This window comes from Trichomycterus rosablanca, chromosome 10, assembly GCF_030014385.1.
Source record: "Trichomycterus rosablanca isolate fTriRos1 chromosome 10, fTriRos1.hap1, whole genome shotgun sequence".
NCBI classification, from domain to species: domain Eukaryota; kingdom Metazoa; phylum Chordata; class Actinopteri; order Siluriformes; family Trichomycteridae; genus Trichomycterus; species Trichomycterus rosablanca.
This window is the reverse complement of record NC_085997.1, coordinates 6,534,052-6,553,716: the sequence shown is the minus strand read 5'-3', so window position 1 is coordinate 6,553,716 and position 19,665 is coordinate 6,534,052. Positions and strand designations below refer to the sequence as shown.

General features: G+C 39.4%; 5 non-coding genes across 5 annotated transcripts; 1 reads left to right on the top strand and 4 right to left on the bottom strand.

Moving 5' to 3' along the window:
* Nucleotides 1-78: 78 nt before the first annotated feature.
* On the bottom strand, nucleotides 79-151 carry trnak-uuu (transfer RNA lysine (anticodon UUU)). The gene has a single exon. It is a non-coding gene; the product is annotated as a tRNA-Lys (tRNA).
* A 2,294-nt stretch (nucleotides 152-2,445) lies between these two features.
* On the bottom strand, nucleotides 2,446-2,518 carry trnak-uuu (transfer RNA lysine (anticodon UUU)). The gene has a single exon. It is a non-coding gene; the product is annotated as a tRNA-Lys (tRNA).
* Nucleotides 2,519-11,340: 8,822 nt separating this feature from the next.
* On the bottom strand, nucleotides 11,341-11,412 carry trnah-gug (transfer RNA histidin (anticodon GUG)). The gene has a single exon. It is a non-coding gene; the product is annotated as a tRNA-His (tRNA).
* A 180-nt stretch (nucleotides 11,413-11,592) lies between these two features.
* Nucleotides 11,593-11,665, bottom strand: trnar-acg (transfer RNA arginine (anticodon ACG)). Its single transcript has one exon. It is a non-coding gene; the product is annotated as a tRNA-Arg (tRNA).
* An 834-nt stretch (nucleotides 11,666-12,499) lies between these two features.
* Nucleotides 12,500-12,582, top strand: trnal-cag (transfer RNA leucine (anticodon CAG)). Its single transcript has one exon. It is a non-coding gene; the product is annotated as a tRNA-Leu (tRNA).
* The last annotated feature ends 7,083 nt before the right edge of the window (nucleotides 12,583-19,665 follow it).

Here is a 19,665-nt window from a genome sequence, read left to right as displayed (position 1 = left end):
AGTACAAATTCTTCATCATTCTAAACAAACCATGTAGTACGGGACATTACCTCTTACCTAATGCAGTAAGAAACAACTCGCCCGAACAGGGACTTGAACCCTGGACCCTCAGATTAAAAGTCTGATGCTCTACCGACTGAGCTACCCGGGCTGTAAAGATCAGTGCTGTCTCTCTTGAAGGCGATTATATAAAGTTTTAAGTGAAGTATGTTCCTGCTTACACACACAAAGAAAAACATCTTGGGAGCAGAATTTTGCAGGTAGAAACAAACAGATTCCTTTCTTTCACCTTTTTCTTTTTTTCCTGTATCAATTGCACGATTGTTTTCCAGTCATTAAAATGTTATGTGCATTTATATGTGGCAAGAGAAAAAAAAATCCATAACACTCAAACTGAGTTAGCAAAGAACCTTAAATTCTACTAAAGGGTTCTTCAAGTAGAAACAGTTCTACCAAGAACACAAAAAGAACCCTTAAGAAACACTTCTTAGTGCTACATACATCAGTTGTATTCTAGAGGTCAGCATGCGATGAAACTGTGATAGAAACAGACATCGTTTTACTTTATACAACAGTTAGTTCCGACCTTACAATCTGATTGGTTGAGAAGCGTTCTAACCGTGCTGATATTCGTGATAACAGCACAGCCTTTTCACACCACAACTGTATTACTCCGCTGACGCGTTGCCAGTAACGACAAGCTTCATGCACACAAACGCGCACGCAGGCGACACAGACCTTTTTCCCGATCGCGTTTTAAATCCGTTATCTGATATACAATCTAGCGCACTGTGTAGGGAACATAAATCAGTTGTCTAATTCACTGTCTAGTACACTATGTAGGGAACATAAATCCGTGATCTGATACACAATCTAGTGCACTATGTAGGGAACATTAATGTGTTTGTAACGCGAACAGTTAGTTTAATAGCCCAGTTAGCAGCTCCTAAAAGTTCTGTTATCACCAATATCCTTTGGTGTGTGCAAGAGGTTTTTTATTTCTTTTTTCCCTTCAGAGGTTCTTGCCTTTTTCTTCTTGTTGTTCTTACCTCCCTGAAATGAGTTTTTGCAACTTGGGATGTCTGCTTTGTAGTGTTAAACTTTATATTCGTTGTGGAACTACTTTTTGGCGGAAGGTATTGTCAATATTAAAGCATATTTATTATGAAATTCAGGACTTCTTTGATTTATTTTCTTTCTTTATTTTGTAAAAACTGTTGTATAAAAGCAATAGAACACTTGAGGTCGTGTGTTATCGCGAATAACACGCGTGCCTGTGACCGAATCACAGCCGTGATGTTATTCGCGATGACACACTCCCTCTCGTGTTCTATTGCTTGAGTCTAACGCAATATTAACTGTATTCATATTATTCCATCTAGTGGACGATTGAATAGCCTACAACAAGCACAAACAGGGTTTGAGTTCTTAACAACTAATCCAGTCAGTTAAAAAGCCAACAAGAAGGCTGTACCTAATACACTCATACCAGAGAAAACACACCCTAACATGCTAGTGCCGTTACAGTGCTAACAATGGTCCACCCAAAAACATTATTTGGTCAGTTGGAGTGCTCATATGGGGCTCCCTTTCGATTGATATATGATTTACAACCTAGTGACAAAGTGTACAGTGCAGCAAATGGGTTACAGTCAGTACATTTACCATACATAATAATGTGAAAGATTAAGCAGTTCGTACAAATATTAGTCCGTGTGGGGCGAGGGTGGTGTCGATGGTACCCAAGCTAGTCAGGATGAGGTCTAAAACGCTGAGTTCAGGTCACAGTGTCCCATGGAGGTGTGGGTTTGAATCCCACTTCTGACTGCTAGTGCTTTATACAAATGTATGTCTTTAACCCTCTAACATACATAATAATGTGAAAAGATTCAGCACTTTGTACAAATCTTTGGCCATGTGGGGAAAGCCTTAGTTCAGGTCGCAGTCTCCCCTGGAGGCGTGGGTTCAAATCCCACTTCTGATAGCTCCTGCTTTATACGTTTATCGCAGCCTTTAGGACGAACTGAACCAGATTGTACCACTGACAGACTGACTTAAGGGTTGATGCTGCATTAGGAGCCAAAATAGTGCAGGATATACCAACTGTTTAGTGCAGTGCAATAACAAAGCGGCTCTGTGAAGCAACAACTGAAATTATAATGCATGTAATTCAGCATAAAATATGTGGGTATTAATATCTAAAACTCAGTGCATTATTAGGCTGCACATAAATATAGATTTAAACTGTCCTCTATTTACTACAGTCTGTTTAAAATAACTAGTTGGTGTGGAGAACATGTTGCATGCAGTGTGCTATTATTTCAAGCTTATCAAGTACATGCTATTTTACTTAGAAATATCTCACAAAGTACAAATTCTTCATCATTCTAAATAAACCATGTAGTACGGGACATTACCGCTCACCTAATGCAGTAAGAAGCAACTCGCCCGAACAGGGACTTGAACCCTGGACCCTCAGATTAAAAGTCTGATGCTCTACCGACTGAGCTATCCGGGCTCTGCACCCAGCTTTAATCCTCACAAACATGTGACTTAAATTACAAACTTTAACATACGTTGTCCTGTAAAACTTCAATTAATATAAAATGTTTTTATTTCTGTTTCGGCTCTCTTGAAGGCGATTATATAAAGTTTTAGGTGAAGTATGTTGCTGCTTACACACACAAAGAAAAACATCTCTGGAGGAGAATTTTATGTTATGTGCATTTATATGTGGCAAAAATCCATAAAAATCAAATTGAGTTAGCAAAGAACCTTGAATTATACTAAATAGTTCTTCAAGTAGAAACAGTTCTAGCAAGAACACAAAAAACCCTAAAGAAACACTTCTTAAGACTTCTTAGTCTTAGTTTTTTATTATTTCAAATGCCATTCATTATTTCAAATGCCATTAATAATTTATAATCACTGATTTGTGAGATATCAGCAGTAGTAGGTCATGTTTAACTGGTTTAATATTGTTTAAGCGCTGATTATCGGCTGTTTTTCGTGAGTATGTTGGGCGGTTTTCCATGCATTTTGGCGGACTTTGATATGCGACATCTGGCAACCCTGGTTGAAGCGTTCATTCATATTTTGGAGCGATGTATGTTTGTATGCTAGAATATAAATAACATCTTTTACAAACTGCTGTCTATTTACATTAACATTTTCTCTTCTGTCTAAACCTTGAAATTGGGTTTGTAAAGATAAGCGATACTGTGGATAATATATTTAATGAGCTGAACTGAGAGAAGCGCTAACGGTGTTGGAAGAGTCTAAAAGGGTTTGGAACATAGTCGTATCATCATAGCAGTACAACACAGTTTTGTCCGTAGCATCCGAAAATATCCAGAAGCTAATATACAAAAAACGTTTATTTTAATAAACTTACCTTGTTAATAAAGTATGACCACATTTTCTAAACAAACACAGTATCCGCTGCTGCAGTCTCTACACTAACTTTTCTGCACTGACATCGCAAGGACACATTTTATGGATATTACGGTAATGCACTGAAAACGCGTCCTACAGTCATGCAAGCACATACAGCAGTGTGTAAGTTTACACTAATCAACCATAACATTAAAACCACCTCCTTGCTTCTACACTCACTGTCCATTTTATCAGCTCCACTTACCATATAGGAGCACTTTGTAGTTCTACAATTACTGACTGTAGACTGCTCACTCTGTTCTTCAATGGTCAGGACCCCCACAGGACCACCACAGAGCAGGTATTATTTAGATAGTGGATGATTCTCAGCACTGAGAATCAGGGCAGTGGTTCATTATTCCTGGTTCAATCGATTAAGACTCCCATGAAGTCACCCAAATGTCAAAGCATCCCCACACAATCACACTTCCACCACCTGGTGGTATGATGGATGTTCTTATTGTTTCTTATTATGGAATACATTCATTCATTCACTGCCTGTTTTATCCTGGTAATGATCACTGTGAGTCTTTTTTTCAAAAAAACTTCAAAAAGTAAATAAAAAAAGATAACAATAATATCATTTCAGTGATATTAATAGCAGCGATCAAACTAAAAAATAAAACTGGTGCATTTTAATATTGTAGCATTATAAGTTCATGCGTTTCTGTCAAAACAAAACAAAAAAGTTATATAAATAAAACTGTTTAAGAGTAAATAGGGCATTAATGACATGATAACACTGACAGACTGGCCTAAAGATTAATGCTGCAACGAATTTCGCCATAATTTTATCATTTCAGATTCCGAGTTGCTGCCAAATGATCATAATGTTTCTGCACTGGAGAATGCGGGCATCGATCCCACTACCTCTCGCATGCTAAGCGAGCGCTCTACAATTTGAGTTAATTCCCCTTACGAAGACCCCACCTTTACTAATGTACTAACAGAGCGTTGATGCTGCATTATAAAGTCAGCGTGCAAGTGTTTAAGCTCAGATTCAGCTTTATAGTCATTCTATTATATAATACAATATTAACTGTATTCATATTATTCAATCTTGTGGATGATTGAATAGCCTACAACAAGCACAAACCGGGTTTGAGTTCGTAACAAATAATCCAGCCAGTTAAAAAGCCAACAAGAAGGCTGTACCTAATACACTCATACCAGAGAAAACACACCCTAACACGCTAGTGCCGTTACAGTGCTAAGAATGGTCCACCCAAAAACATTATTTGGTCAGTTGGAGATCTCATATGGGGCTCCCTTCCTATTGATATATGATTTACAGCCTAGTGACAAAGTGTACAGTGCAGCAAATGGGTTACAGATTAAGGAGTTTGTACAAATCTTAGTCCGTGTGGGGTGAGGGTGGTATTAATCATACCCTGGCCAGTCAGGATGGTCGAGCGGTCTAAGGCGCTGCGGTCTAAGGCGCTGCGTTCAGTTCGCGGTCTCCCCTGGAGGTGTGGGTTCGAATCCCACTTCTGACAGCACATACTTGATACAAATTTATGTCATTAACCCTCTACCTAGTGCTGGACAATAATTCGATATATATCGCGATAGAAAATGTTTCAATAACGGTGATATAATTTTTAAACAAATTCGATCGATATGCATTACGTCAGCGCGCTTTGCCCGTGTTACTTTTTTGCGGAAGCATTTCTGCTCGCAGGTGTTCCCACAGGGACGCAATTCAACAGCGCACCTCAAGTGAGTAGTTCTCCATCAAAACAGTGCAGTTACACACTCAACATAAATGTCAACCACCAACACAATTACAGAAGAAGTAGTACTACTGAGTACTAATACTACTGAGTACCAATACCAGTTATTACTACTACTTCTTATTAGTTGTGCCGCGCTATGAATAAAGGCACCAACGGGATATTCGCGTTCCACTGTTGACAGATTGGGCTGTTTTCCTCCTAATTGGGCGAGGTTTTTTTTCCAAAAACTATTTAATAGCATTTAAATAACACTTCTATTGAAAAGAGAATATGCAGTTTTAAAAAGCTCCAGCGTTGTAGAAGGCTATTAAAAGTAAAGTTAATTTTCAATGCTGATTTGGCTTAATAGTGTTGGTCAGAATGTATATTCTTGAAAGAAAATTAAAATTTGTTTTCCATGCATTCACACTGGCCTGTTCTGGGGTTCAAATGAGTCTCATCAGTACACACAAGTTTGCAATCAAATGATCAAGTATTGCAAATGAATATCTTTGAAATTCTGTTAAGGTTATAGGCTATATTTTGGTTTTTCACAGGGAATATGAGAAAAAATAAAAAGCTTATTATGCTAGGCTTAATGTAATTCTGCATGGTACTCACTGCCTGTATAGGTAAACGAGTGAGTGACCAAAACACTACTAGATCAACAGCTACTAGCCACATACAAAAATAAGGTATCAGACAGTTTCTGTGCCACCCCTGTGTGAGCAATGGTCCAGTCTGGCCACCCCTATGGAAATTGTCTGGCTTTGCCACTGTCCACAGTTGAAAAAGAAGCAGACGAAATAGCTGATAAGAGATGAAGGACTAATTCAGTGGTGTATTCAGCTTGTATTTCTTACCAGAAACCAGAAAAGAGGTTTGCAGGTACAGCCATCCAATTTTGGTGTTCTTGGCAGTTTTTCTGACATTTCTGTTATTCATATCGATATCGGAATTATATCGTATCTACCGAAATTAGGAGTTATATTGTGATATAAATTTTAGCCATATCGTCCAGCCCTACCTCTACCATACATAATAATGTGCAAAGATATAACAGTTCATACAAATCTTAGTCCTAGTTAGTCTTAGTTTTCTATTACAAAAACTATCCTTTACCCTTTGTAAATTTTAATGGATTAACAGAGTGTTGATGCTGCATTAAGTAGGAGTGCAACGTGTTTAATCTCACATACTCTTTTCTATATTATGTGGTGCTTTTATACCATCACAGACTCAGTTTATTTAAAACGTTCATCCCAGCTTTTAGGACGAACTGAAAAAAATAATAACTGTCTTTGTACCACTGACAGACTGACTTAAAAAATGATTTGAGTGAAAATAGAGCATAAATGTCATTGTAACATTGTAAATTTTGATGCTGCGTTTCAGTGAGCATTGACGCAACAAGTTTCATATTACGTGATGCCTTAAATGATCATAATGTTTCTGCACTGGAGAATGCGGTCCTCGATACCGCTACCTCTCACATGCTTAGCTCTACCATTTCAGCTAATTCCCCCTACTATGAACCTCCTTTACCCTTTGCAAATTGTAATGTACTGACAGAGCAGAGCGTTAATTAAGCAATAGAACACTCGAGGTCGTGTGTTATCGCGAATAACATCACGGCTGTGATTTGGTCGCTGGCACGAGCCGAAGGCACACGACCTCGAGTGTTCTATTGCTTTTATACAACAGTTTTTACAAAATAAAGAAAGAAAATAAATCAAAGAAGCCCTGAATTTCATATTAATTATGCTTTAATATTGACAATACCTTCCGCCAAAAAGTAGTTCCACAGCAAATGAGTTGCTATGCAACGGTAAACATTCCCTACCAGTACAGTAGGCAAAAAAAAAAAGGCATATAGTTTAACATTACAAAGTTACGCTAGTTTGGAATAAAAATAATAATCGAATATAAATAAGGGAAGTGTGCAGATTAACATATATAAATAACGCAATAACTTTTCATTCTTAATTAATTTTATTTTTAGCTTTTTCTCATTTTCCTTTCATCTTCGCTTATTCGCTATAACACCCTCCCTCTCGTGTTCTGTTGCTTAATTAAAATATAGAATTTATTTATTTGAGTTATTGTGTTATTTGTATATGTTAATCTGCACACTTCCGTTCATTGTGCAGTTAGAAAAAAAAGGCTGCTCTGTAGGATGTGCATCGGCATCAAACAGTCCGGCTGGCTCAGTTACCTTATGCCTTTTTTTTTCGCTTCGCTGGTGGCCTCTGTACTGTGTTTTCTGGGTCATGTTCTGCACTGAGGACTGCACTCCACCTTTTTCTGTCAGCTAGTGTGGGTCTCCAATAGCTTTATAACGAGCCCTCAGACCTGTAATTAGTTAATCTATTTAGAGTTCTAAAATACATATGCTAGTTTAAGGTCATTTGATAACTGGACATGCACATTTCTTTTATTTCTTCTTACCGGTGTCCAGTAACAGACATAATCTCCTTTGACTCCAGACCGGCATCGGACAATCTCTGAACTCGCAAGCAGTGGTTGGTGTACATGCGGCTCGTACCAGCCTCTCTGCATATCCGTGGAAGCATAGTTGCAAGCTGATTTACTCCCAGAGGACTGGCGATGTACCACACTGCATCTGCTGCACACGCTGACTTTTTGGGATGTAAATAAAAGGCTGGCGCATTCATGCATTTTGCTCAGATATTTTTCTAATGTTGCAACTGGGCATAGGCTGTCTACGGGTTTGGCAAACATGAATCCCCTATAGTTTTCACGGTCTCGCTCCATAACGTCTTTGTGGTTTTTTGTTTCTTCATTAAATGACAGCGTGCAGTATTTTGTGCCGTTTTCATCTGTTTTGATAACAAATTACTCTTTTGTAAGTGATCTGTTGCCCTCCTTACCTCGCCGCCCAAAATGAAGTTGGATATCGAACCAAACTTTGTTCAGGAGTCCTCTTGGATGGTTGGGATTACATGCGTTAGATTCCCTGATCATTTTCTCATCTGCGGGTGAAATCGATGGATGATGGGTCGTTTTATCTCTGCCTGCGCGTCTGATTGTTTTAATTGTTCCGAGGAAGACGTTGTTTGCAGGCTTAAAAGGGTCATTCTTTAAACACCAGGAACGACTAAGTGGAGGTTCGTTAAGGTACCTGTTGAGCCCCGTGCGCAGTCCGAGATAACTGCTGATACTATAGGGCTCACCTTTTGCGGCACGGATAGAGCCATAGAAGTGTCGAAGTATTAAGTTCAGCTCAGCCTTTTCAATTGTCGCCAAATTAACCTGAATGTAATCTTGTAACAGCCAGTCTGTAAAGCACTTAGTAGCCCATCTTGTTTGCCGAATTGTATTCTGTTCGTTTCTCGTCAATTCCAGCGTAATCAGCTGTTCTTCTGTCACTGCAGCCGACCTAACAGCGTTTACCGAAACAGAATTTGATGTGCGTTTGCTTTCACACTCTTCTTCAGAATCTGACCAAACAGGCTTCAGGTCGAATGTAATCTGAAAGTCATCCATTGTATCAATTTCTGGATGCGCACTAATGAGCACTAATAGATGAGTATCTAATAGACTATCATAATAGTATGAGCACTAATAGACCTACAAAACAACCGGTGGCTTGTGTGCGTGAAGCTTGTCGTTATGGCAACGCGTGAGCGAAGTAATACAGTTATTGTGTGAAAAGCCCGTGCTGTTATCACGAATATCAGCACAGTTAGAACGCTTCTCAACCAATCAGATTGTAAGGTCGGAACTACCTGTTGTATAATGCTGCATAACTGTCTTTGTACCACTGACAGACGGACTTAAGGGTTGATGCTGCTTTATGTAAGGGCCAAAATAGTGAAGTTCAAAAAGTCTCAGTCAGCCGACAGTGCCAACATGCAGCCATATTCGGGGATGAGATCTTTTATGAAGTGCATTCTCTTTGATTTTGTTGGACTTGTAGGAGATACTTCTGTTCTTGTTGCAGTGCTGCTGGAGGGTTTTCTTTTTAATGGTGGTGGTGGGGTGTTTGTGATTATATGGAACTGTAATACCTTATGTGCATTTGCATCTTTGTTCCCATTTTGAAGGTACAGTGTATCACAAAAGTGAGTACACCCCTCACATTTCTGCAGATATTTAAGTATATCTTTTCATGGGACAACACTGACAAAATGACACTTTGACACAATGAAAAGTAGTCTGTGTGCAGCTTATATAACAGTGTAAATTTATTCTTCCCTCAAAATAACTCAATATACAGCCATTTATGTCTAAACCACCGGCAACAAAAGTGAGTACACCCCTAAGAGACTACACCCCTAAATGTCCAAATTGAGCACTGCTTGTCATTTTCCCTCCAAAATGTCATGTGATTTGTTAGTGTTACTAGGTCTCAGGTGTGCATAGGGAGCAGGTGTGTTCAATTTAGTAGTACAGCTCTCACACTCTCTCATACTGGTCATTGAAAGTTCCAACATGGCACCTCATGGCAAAGAACTCTCTGAGGATCCTAAAAGACGAATTGTTGCGCTACATGAAGATGGCCAAGGCTACAAGAAGATTGCCAACACCCTGAAACTGGGCTGCAGCACAGTGGCCAAGATCATCCAGCGTTTTAAAAGAGCAGGGTCCACTCAGAACAGACCTCGAGTTGGTCGTCCAAAGAAGCTGAGTGCACGTGCTCAGCGTCACATCCAACTGCTGTCTTTGAAAGATAGGCGCAGGAGTGCTGTCAGCATTGCTGCAGAGATTGAAAAGGTGGGGGGTCAGCCTGTCAGTGCTCAGACCATACGCCGCACACTACATCAAATTGGTTTGCATGGCTGTCACCCCAGAAGGAAGCCTCTTCTGAAGTCTCTACACAAGAAAGCCCGCAAACAGTTTGCTGAAGACATGTCAACAAAGGACATGGATTACTGGAACCATGTCCTATGGTCTGATGAGACCAAGATTAATTTGTTTGGTTCAGATGGTCTCAAGCATGTGTGGCGGCAATCAGGTGAGGAGTACAAAGATAAGTGTGTCATGCCTACAGTCAAGCATGGTGGTGGGAATGCCATGGTCTGGGGCTGCATGAGTGCAGCAGGTGTTGGGGAGTTACATTTCATTGAGGGACACATGAACTCCAATATGTACTGTGAAATACTGAAGCAGAGCATGATCCCCTCCCTCCGGAAACTGGGTCGCAGGGCAGTGTTCCAGCATGATAATGACCCCAAACACACCTCTAAGACGACCACTGCTTTATTGAAGAGGCTGAGGGTAAAGGTGATGGACTGGCCAAGCATATCTCCAAACCTAAACCCAATAGAACATCTTTGGGGCATCCTCAAGCGGAAGGTGGAGGAGCGCAAAGTCTCGAATATCCGCCAGCTCCGTGATGTCGTCATGAAGGAGTGGAAAAGCATTCCAGTGGCAACCTGTGAAGCTCTGGTAAACTCCATGCCCAGGAGAGTTAAGGCAGTTCTGGGAAATAATGATGGCCACACAAAATATTGACACTTCAGGAACTTTCACTAAGGGGTGTACTCACTTTTGTTGCCGGTGGTTTAGACATTAATGGCTGTATATTGAGTTATTTTGAGGGAAGAATAAATTTACACTGTTATATAAGCTGCACACAGACTACTTTTCATTGTGTCAAAGTGTCATTTTGTCAGTGTTGTCCCATGAAAAGATATACTTAAATATCTGCAGAAATGTGAGGGGTGTACTCACTTTTGTGATACACTGTATAAAGCATGAGCTGTCAGAAGGGGAATTCGAACCTACGGCTCCAGGGGAGACTGCGAGCTGAACGACTGCTTGGCCATCCTGACTTGCTTGAACGTTAACAATGCCAATTTTCCTCAACACCCCCACATGGCCTAAGATTTGAACTGCAAGCTGCTTGAGCTACAGCAACAAGGCGCCGAGGAACTGATACACAGAGTTTTACTCGAGTCCAATCATAAAGGCCAATTCCCATACAGGAAGTCGAAAACCTGGGTAAAAATCAGGAATCCTGACCGCTAGACCATATGGGAAACTGCAAGGCTCAGCACCGGCTGACGCCAGAATCAGCCACTTAATTCCGCTCTGCCAAGTCTTCGTCACCTTGACAAGACCTGCATTGTTGGATCTGGGGTACAGAGAGCCATACACAAGGAGTTAGAGAGACAAAAAAAGAGAGAGAATAGAAACCTTCGAAGCACGGCATACGAAAAGACAGTGCCGTAACCCGGATTCGAACCGAGGTTGCTGCGGCCACAACACAGAGTACTAACCACTATACGATCACGGCTTCCCAGCAGTCTGCCACTGGTGGCTCATGTCGGCTGTTCCCTGATAGACTGCAGTCATAGTTCCAACAGCATCAGCCACTTCTTTCCGCTCTGACAAGTCTTTTTCACTTTGACAAGACCTCCATTGTTGGATGCATTGTTGGTGGAGTTAGAGAGACAAAAAAAAGGCATAAGGTAACCGAGCCAGCCAGGAGTCGAACCTAGAATCTTCTGATTCGTAGTCAGACACGTTATCCATTGCGCCACTGGCCCATTTGACTACAGTTCGACTTTCCTGAAGCTCCAGCCTCATTTTGGTCTCTTGCCCGAGGAGAGAACAGAAACCTTCGAAGCACGGCATAGAAAAAGACAGTGCCGTGACTTGGATTCGAACCGGGGTTGCTGCGGACACTATACTAACCACTATATGAGCATTGCTTTCCAGCGGTCAGCCACTGCTCCCTGATAGACTGCAGTTCCAACAGAACAAGCTGCTTGAGCTACAGCAACAAGGCAACGAGGAACTAATAGGCAAACAACGAGCACAACAGGGTTTGAGTTCTTAAAAAATAATAAATAATCTTAATAAATAATCCAGTCAGTTAAAAACCCAACAAGAAGGCTGTACCTAATACACTCATACCAGAGAAAACACACCCTAACATGCAAGTGCCGTTACAGTGCTAACAATGGTCCACCCAAAAAACATTATTTGGTCAGTTGGAGATCTCATATGGGGCTCCCTTTCTATTGATATATGGTTTACAGCCTAGTGACAAAGTGTACAGTGCAGCAAATGGGTTACAGTCAGTACATTTACCATACATAATAATGTGAAAAGTTCGTACAAATATTAGTCTGTGTGGGGCGAGGGTGGTGTCGATGGTACCCAAGCTAGTCAGGATGCGGTCTAACGTGATGCATTCAGGTCACAGTCTCTCATTGAGGCGTGGGTTTAAATCCCACTTCTGACTGCTAATGTTTTATACAAATTTATGTCTTTAACCCTCTAACATACATAATAATGTGAAAAGATTCAGCAGTTCGTACAAATCTTTGGCCATGTGGGGGTATTGAGGAAAATTGGCTTTGGTAACGCATATTCAGGTCAGGATGGCCGAGCGGTCTAAGGCGCTGCGTTCAGGTCGCAGTCTCCCCTGGAGGCGTGGGTTCGAATCCCACTTCTGACAGCTCATGCTTTATACAAATCTACTTCTTTAGAGGACACAGCCATCAGGGAATAGTTTTCATCAAAGGGTGAACATGGTCTGCAACAATGCTGAGGTAGGTGGTACGTGTCAAAGTAACATCCACATGGATGCCAGGACCCAGGCTTTTGATCACTGAAAATGTGAGAAATTTAATCATGTATTTATACTGATCATAAAGTATGTTTATTCAGCGTCTATTTACATTGTTACAGCAGTATTTTACAATTGAAATGTTCACATTATTTAAATGTATGTAAAGTACATTGTATACTAGCTGTTTACTTTTTCCCTAAGTAAAAACTGTCATTACCTCAACATGTCATTACCAACACATAACTTCTTGTGATGGTAAAGACACTTAGTGATGGTAATAACAGGTTTTTAGTTTCACCATCACTAACTTATTAACTCTTTACTAATTAAAGCTAATTAAAGTTAAATAAACATAATGGTTTTATTATACAAGGAAATGCATTAATTTTCACTGATTAGTCAATATGGCCCACAAGATATCAGCAGAGATCCAGTAAAATATCAGTAATTACATGAAAAAGAAAAGTTAAGCTTAAAGCAATATCACAACCATCAAAATGGGAACAAAGACGCAAATGCACATAAGGTAGTAAAGTTACATATAATCACAACCCCCTTCCCCTAACCACCACCACCACAAGTCCAACAAAATCAAAGAGAAAATGCACTTCATAAAAGACCTCACAAAGACCCCCCCCCCCTTATAAGCAAGAGGTTCACAAAGCTGAGCAGTTAACAATGCTATCCAACAACAAGGGCTACCAGTACTACCAGTTATCTATCAGTCTAGTCATCTAACCACACATTAATCTAAAATAGCCTAATCACACAAGACTTCACATTCTGTTTTATTTGCAGAATGATTAAAAGCTATAACTGAAGAGAACAGCTTTTTATCAAGTAGCCTATTTATTACATAAAATAAAAATGCCATTTTTAGATTTCCATATTAAGAAAAAAAGTCTTTATTTATAAAAAAAGATAAACAAAACTTGACTCACTAGTCATTTTTCATTAAAAAAGGGCAAAAAGAAAACAGACTTCAACAAAGTGCTAAACACTGAAATGCAACAAAGTGCGAAACACCAACTTTTAGATGGCTTTTTCAGCTCGTGAGAAAACAGAAGGCATGGGATGCAGTACAGAGCCTCTGCACTTTCACTATAGATTAGCCAATCTCTTTTGATACTTTGCAAATTGAAGGTAGTTAGGAAATGGTTTTCCTTCCTTGTCTTTTGCTGTAACTTTATTTGTTTTTGCTTTGCTTGCCAATCTGTGTACTATTGTGTCTCTCTCTTCATTAGTCAACTTCTTTGTCCATAGTGCTGGATCCTCTGGCATACACTCCTTGGCGCTGCCCTGACTACTTTCTGACCTCTCTTCATCCCTTTCACTTTTCTCAGAACCTTCTCTGCTTTCACTTCCTTCACTTGCATCATTCTCTATCACATCTTCTCTATCTCTATCTTCTCTATCTCTATCTAGATGGTGAAGGAGTACAAATACTTCGGTGTTCACCTCAATAACAAACTTGACTGGTCTAGCAACTCGGATGCCCTATATAGAAAGGGCCAAAGTCGCCTCCACCTACTGAGGAGACTGGTAATGAAAACAGAGCGAAAACTGACCTCATTTTTGACGCAGCGTTTCAGTGAGCAATGATGAAACGAGTCTTATATTACGTGATGCCTTTAAATGATCATAAGGTTTCTGCATTGGAGAATGCGGGCATCAATCCCGCTACCTCTCGCACGCGAAGCGAGCACTCTACCATTTGAGCTAATTCCCCTTATAAAGAACCCTCCTTTACCCTTTGTAAACTGTAATGTACTAACAGATCATTGAAGCTGCATTATAAAGTGGGGGTTCATCGTGTTTAAGCTCACGTACTCACGTTTATCGCAGCCTTTAGGACGAACTGAACCAGATTGTACCACTGACAGACTGACTTAAGGGTTGATGCTGCATTAGGGGCCAAAACAGTGCAGGATATACCAACTGTTTAGTGCAGTGCAATAACAAAGCGGCTCTGTGAAGCAACAACTGAAATTATAATGCATGTAATTCAGCATAAAATATGTGGGTATTAATATCTAAAACTCAGTGCATTATTAGGCTGCACATAAATATAGATTTAAACGGTCCTATATTTACTACAGTCTGTTTAAAACAACTAGTTGGTGTGGAGAACATGTTACACATGCAGTGTGCTATTATTTCAAGCTTATCAAGTACATGCTATTTTACTTAGAAATATCTCACAAAGTACAAATAATTAATCATTCTAAATAAGCCATGTAGTACAGGACATTACCGCATACCTAATGCAGTAAGAAGCAACTCACCCGAACAGGGACTTGATCCCTGGACCCTCAGATTAAAAGTCTGATGCTCTACTGACTGAGCTATTCAGGCTCTGCAGCCTGCTTTGATCCTCACAAGGATGTGACTTAAATTACAAACTTTAACATACGTTGTCCTGTAGATCTTCAATTAATATAAAATGTTTTTATTTCTGTTTTGGCTCTCTTGAAGGCGATTATATAAAGTTTTAGGTGAAGTATGTTGCTGCTTACACACACAAAGAAAAACATCTCAGGAGGAAAATTTTATGTTATGTGCATTTATATGTGGCAAAATAAAAAAATCCCTAAAAATCAAATTGAGTTAGCAAAGAACCTTGAATTATACTAAAGAGTTCTTCAAGTAGAAACAGTTCTAGCAAAAAACACAAAAAACCCTAAAGAAACACTTCTTAAGACTTCTTAGTCTTAGTTTTTTATTATTTCAAATGCCATTCATAATTTATAATCACTGATTTGTGAGATATCAGCAGTAGTAGATCATGTTTAACTGGTTTAATATTGTTTAAGCGCTGATTATCGGCTGTTTTTCGTGAGTATGTTGGGCGGTTTTCCATGTATTTTGGCGGAATTTCAAATGCGCAATCTGGCAACCCTGGCTGAAGCGTTCATTCATATTTTGGAGCGATGTATGTTTGTATGCTAGAATATAAATAACATCTTTTACAAACTGCTGTCTATTTACATTGACATTTTCTCTTCTGTCTAAACCTTGAAATTGGGTTTGTAAAGATAAGGGATACAGTAGACAGGGATGGACTGGCCATCGGGAGGGTCGGGAGTTTTCCCGGTGGGCCGCTCTGTATGTGGGCCGCTGAGGGAGTGAAAAATAAATTCTGTTTTAAATATTCCTGAATAATAATCCTGAAGTGTGCATTGGCCCACCACAGTATTCTCACTGCATATCCATTGGCCAATCACAGAAATGTCCCTCCCCCAGGATAAACCGTAATCACAACTGCTAGTTCAAAAAATACATAGTAAATGAGTGCGAGATGGAGAAAGGGTCGTAAAAGCGTAAAGGAAGTGCAGAAAAAGCTGCAAACAGATGCAGAAAAGTGCAGGAAATTGGACAACCTGTTTGGCAGTGAGGAACTACAGCATAGCCAAAGAGCTTCGTTAGTAACGCCGTTTAAGAAGAGATTGTGGGCCCATCTCAAATATCGCCTATGCCCTACTTAGGGTACTTCCTAACAGTACAAAACATTTCTTTTAACAGTCACTGAATGATTAATAAGTAGTTATCTAAGCTACTGTTAGATACCAGGGGCTTTAAACCAGCCGTTTTAAGGACTATTTTCTGTTTGTGAAAGTTCTATTATGTCATGTTCAACATAGTGCACTACATAGGGCGGTGGATATAATTTGAGATGGTACCATTAGTCTCTGCAAGTAAACACTATCTTGAAATTTTAGAGTGATTATGTGCATAGCTCACATGGTTAATTTCACTTGTGAACATATTAAAGCAGACCTGTGCATTGTACGGCCCAACATCCCCAACCGGCCCGCACGAGGTTCGTGGCAATTAAAAATTAGACGTAAATAAATGTACATCAAACATGCAATATAACAGAATTGATTTTGACGGGAGCGCTGTGTCTTTAAATATCCGTTTCGTTTTACGTGTGTGAGAGTGAGAGTGTATCAGCTTCGCCGTAATGCGAACACAACTGAGTGTGACTGACGGTCGAGTTTTTAACAAGACGTGAACTTCTGAAGTATTTATGTACTGAAGTCAGGTGTAAAGCTGTTTAACGATCACACTTTAGGGTTTAAATCGCTGTTATGGTACTAAACTGAGAAATACATGAACATGAACGATGTGGAGCGTCACACCTGAAGCTTCACTAACTAAACTGCAAAAGCAACAAGGACTTTTTTATAAAGTTTAACACATCCAGAACCGAAGCAGTCAGGACCAGCTTTGTGATTTTAATAAGACTATCCAACAATAACAAAGGACTGAAAAATAAATGAGGTAATTAGACTCAAAACAAAATAGTGTAAAGTTTAAAAACCTGCACATTTTTTGCATTTGTTTGTTTAAATAGTAAAATAATGTTGATGTTTTACTCTGCCTACTTCTAATTGTCTGATTGTAACATCTAAACATTAACAACTTATTAGAACTGCACAATTTACTGCTTTCAATAAAGAGTGGGCAGTTGTAGCTTAGTGGTTAAGGTACTGGACTAGTAACCAGAAGGTCGCTTGTTCAAGCCCCACCACCGCCAGGTTGCTGCTGGCCCTTAACCATCAATTGCTCAGACTGTATACTGTAACTTTATTGTAAGTCACTTTGGATCAAGGTGTCTGCTAAATGCTGAAAATGTAAATAAAAAGATAAAATTAATATTGAGCAGAATTAAGTTCACCTTATTGGTCCGGCCCTCCACAACAGTCCCAGTTGCTTATGTGGCCCCTTCGAAAATTTAATTGCCCACCCCTGTATTAAAGTATTTACACATGCTATTTATTTCTTTGCTCATCGGAGCAATGGAACAAACGTGAATCACGTGTGAATAAAAGTGCGAAAAAAGCATATTTACCAGTGTTAAAGGTTTAAATACATCCAATAGAATAAGAAAACTATACATCCAATAGTTAAGAAACTGTAAATTTTAAGAAATATTGTAGAATTTGTATTCTATATGTAAATATATACATATAGAAGGGTATGATATGTGTATATGTATGTGTATGAAGGGTATGATAAGGGTATGATATATAGGGGGTGATATGTGTGGCACGACTTGCTTATAGTGGGCTGGTCAAGAAAAAAGTCCAGGGCTGGATTTTGTTCCCAGTCCAGCCCTGACAGTAGATAATATATTTAATGAGCTGAACTAACTGAGAGAAGCGCTAACGGTGTTGGAAGAGTCTAAAAGGGTTTGGAACATAGTCGTATCATCATAGCAGTACAACACAGTTTTGTCCGTAGCATCCGAAAATATCCAGAAGCTAATATACAAAAAACGTTTATTTTAATAAACTTACCTTGTTAAAAAAAGTATGACCACAATTTCTAAACAAACACAGTATCCGCTGCTGCAGTCTCTACACAAACTTTTCTGCACTGAAATCGCAGGAACACATTTTATGGATATTACGGTAATGCACTGAGAACTCGTCCTACAGTCATGCAAGCACATACAGCAGTGTGTGAGTTTACACTAATCAACCATAACATTAAAACCACCTCCTTGTTTCTCCACTCACTGTCTATTTTATCAGCTCCATTTACCATATAGAAGCACTTTGTAGTTCTACAATTACTGACTGTAGACTGCTGACTCTGTTCTTCAATGGTCAGGACCACCACAGAGCAGGTATTATTTAGATAGTGGATGATTCTCAGCACTGAGAATCAGGGCAGTGGTTCATTATTCCTGGTTCAATCGATTAAGACTCCCATGAAGTCACCCAAATGTCAAAGCATCCCCACACAATCACACTTCCACCACCTGGTGGTATGATGGATGTTCTTATTGTTTCTTATTATGGAATACATTCACTGCCTGTTTTATCCTGGTAATGATCACCGTGAGTCTTTTTTTAAAAAAAAATTCAAAAAGTAAATAAAAAAGATAACAATAATATCATTTCAGTTATATCAATAGCAGCGATCAAACTAAGAAATAAAACTCTGGTGCATTTTAATATTGTAGCATTATAAGTTCATGCGTTTCTGTCAAAACAAAACAAAAAAGGTATGTAAATAAAACTGTTTAAGAGTAAATAGGGCGTTAATGACATTGTAACACTGACAGACTGGCCTAAAGATTAATGCTGCAACGAATTTCGCCTTAATTTTATCATTTCAGATTCCGAGTTGCTGCCAAATGATCATAATGTTTCTGCAATGGAGAATGCGGGCATCGATCCCACTACCTCTCGCATGCTAAGCGAGCGGTCTACAATTTGAGTTAATTCCCCTTACGAAGACTCTACCTTTACTAATGTACTAACAGAGCGTTATAAACTCAGGGTGCAAGTGTTTAAGCTCAGACTCAGCTTTATAGTCATTCTATTATATAATACAATATTAACTGTATTTATATTATTCAATCTTGTGGACGATTGAATAGCCTACAACAAGCACAAACCGGGTTTGAGTTCGTAACAAATAATCCAGTCAGTTAAAAAGCCAACAAGAAGGCTGTACCTAATACACTCATACCAGAGAAAACACACCCTAACACGCTAGTGCCGTTACAGTGCTAACAATGGTCCACCCAAAAACATTATTTGGTCAGTTGGAGATCTCATATGGGGCTCCCTTTCTATTGATATATGATTTACAGCCTAGTGACAAAGTGTACAGTGCAGCAAATAGGTTACAGATTAAGGAGTTAGTACAAATCTCAATCCGTGTGGGGTGAGAGTGGTATTAATCATTTCCTGGCTAGTCAGGATGGCTGAGTGGTCTAAAGCGCTGCGTTCAGGTCGCTGTCTCCCCTGGAGATGTTGGTTCGAATCCCACTTCTGACTGCACATACTTGATACAAATTTATGTCATTAACCCACTACCATACATAATAATGTGAAAAGATATTACGGTTCGTACAAATCTTAGTCCTAGTTAGTCTTAGTTTTCTATTACAAAAACTATCATTTACCCTTTGTAAATTTTAATGGATTAACAGAGCATTGATGCTGCATT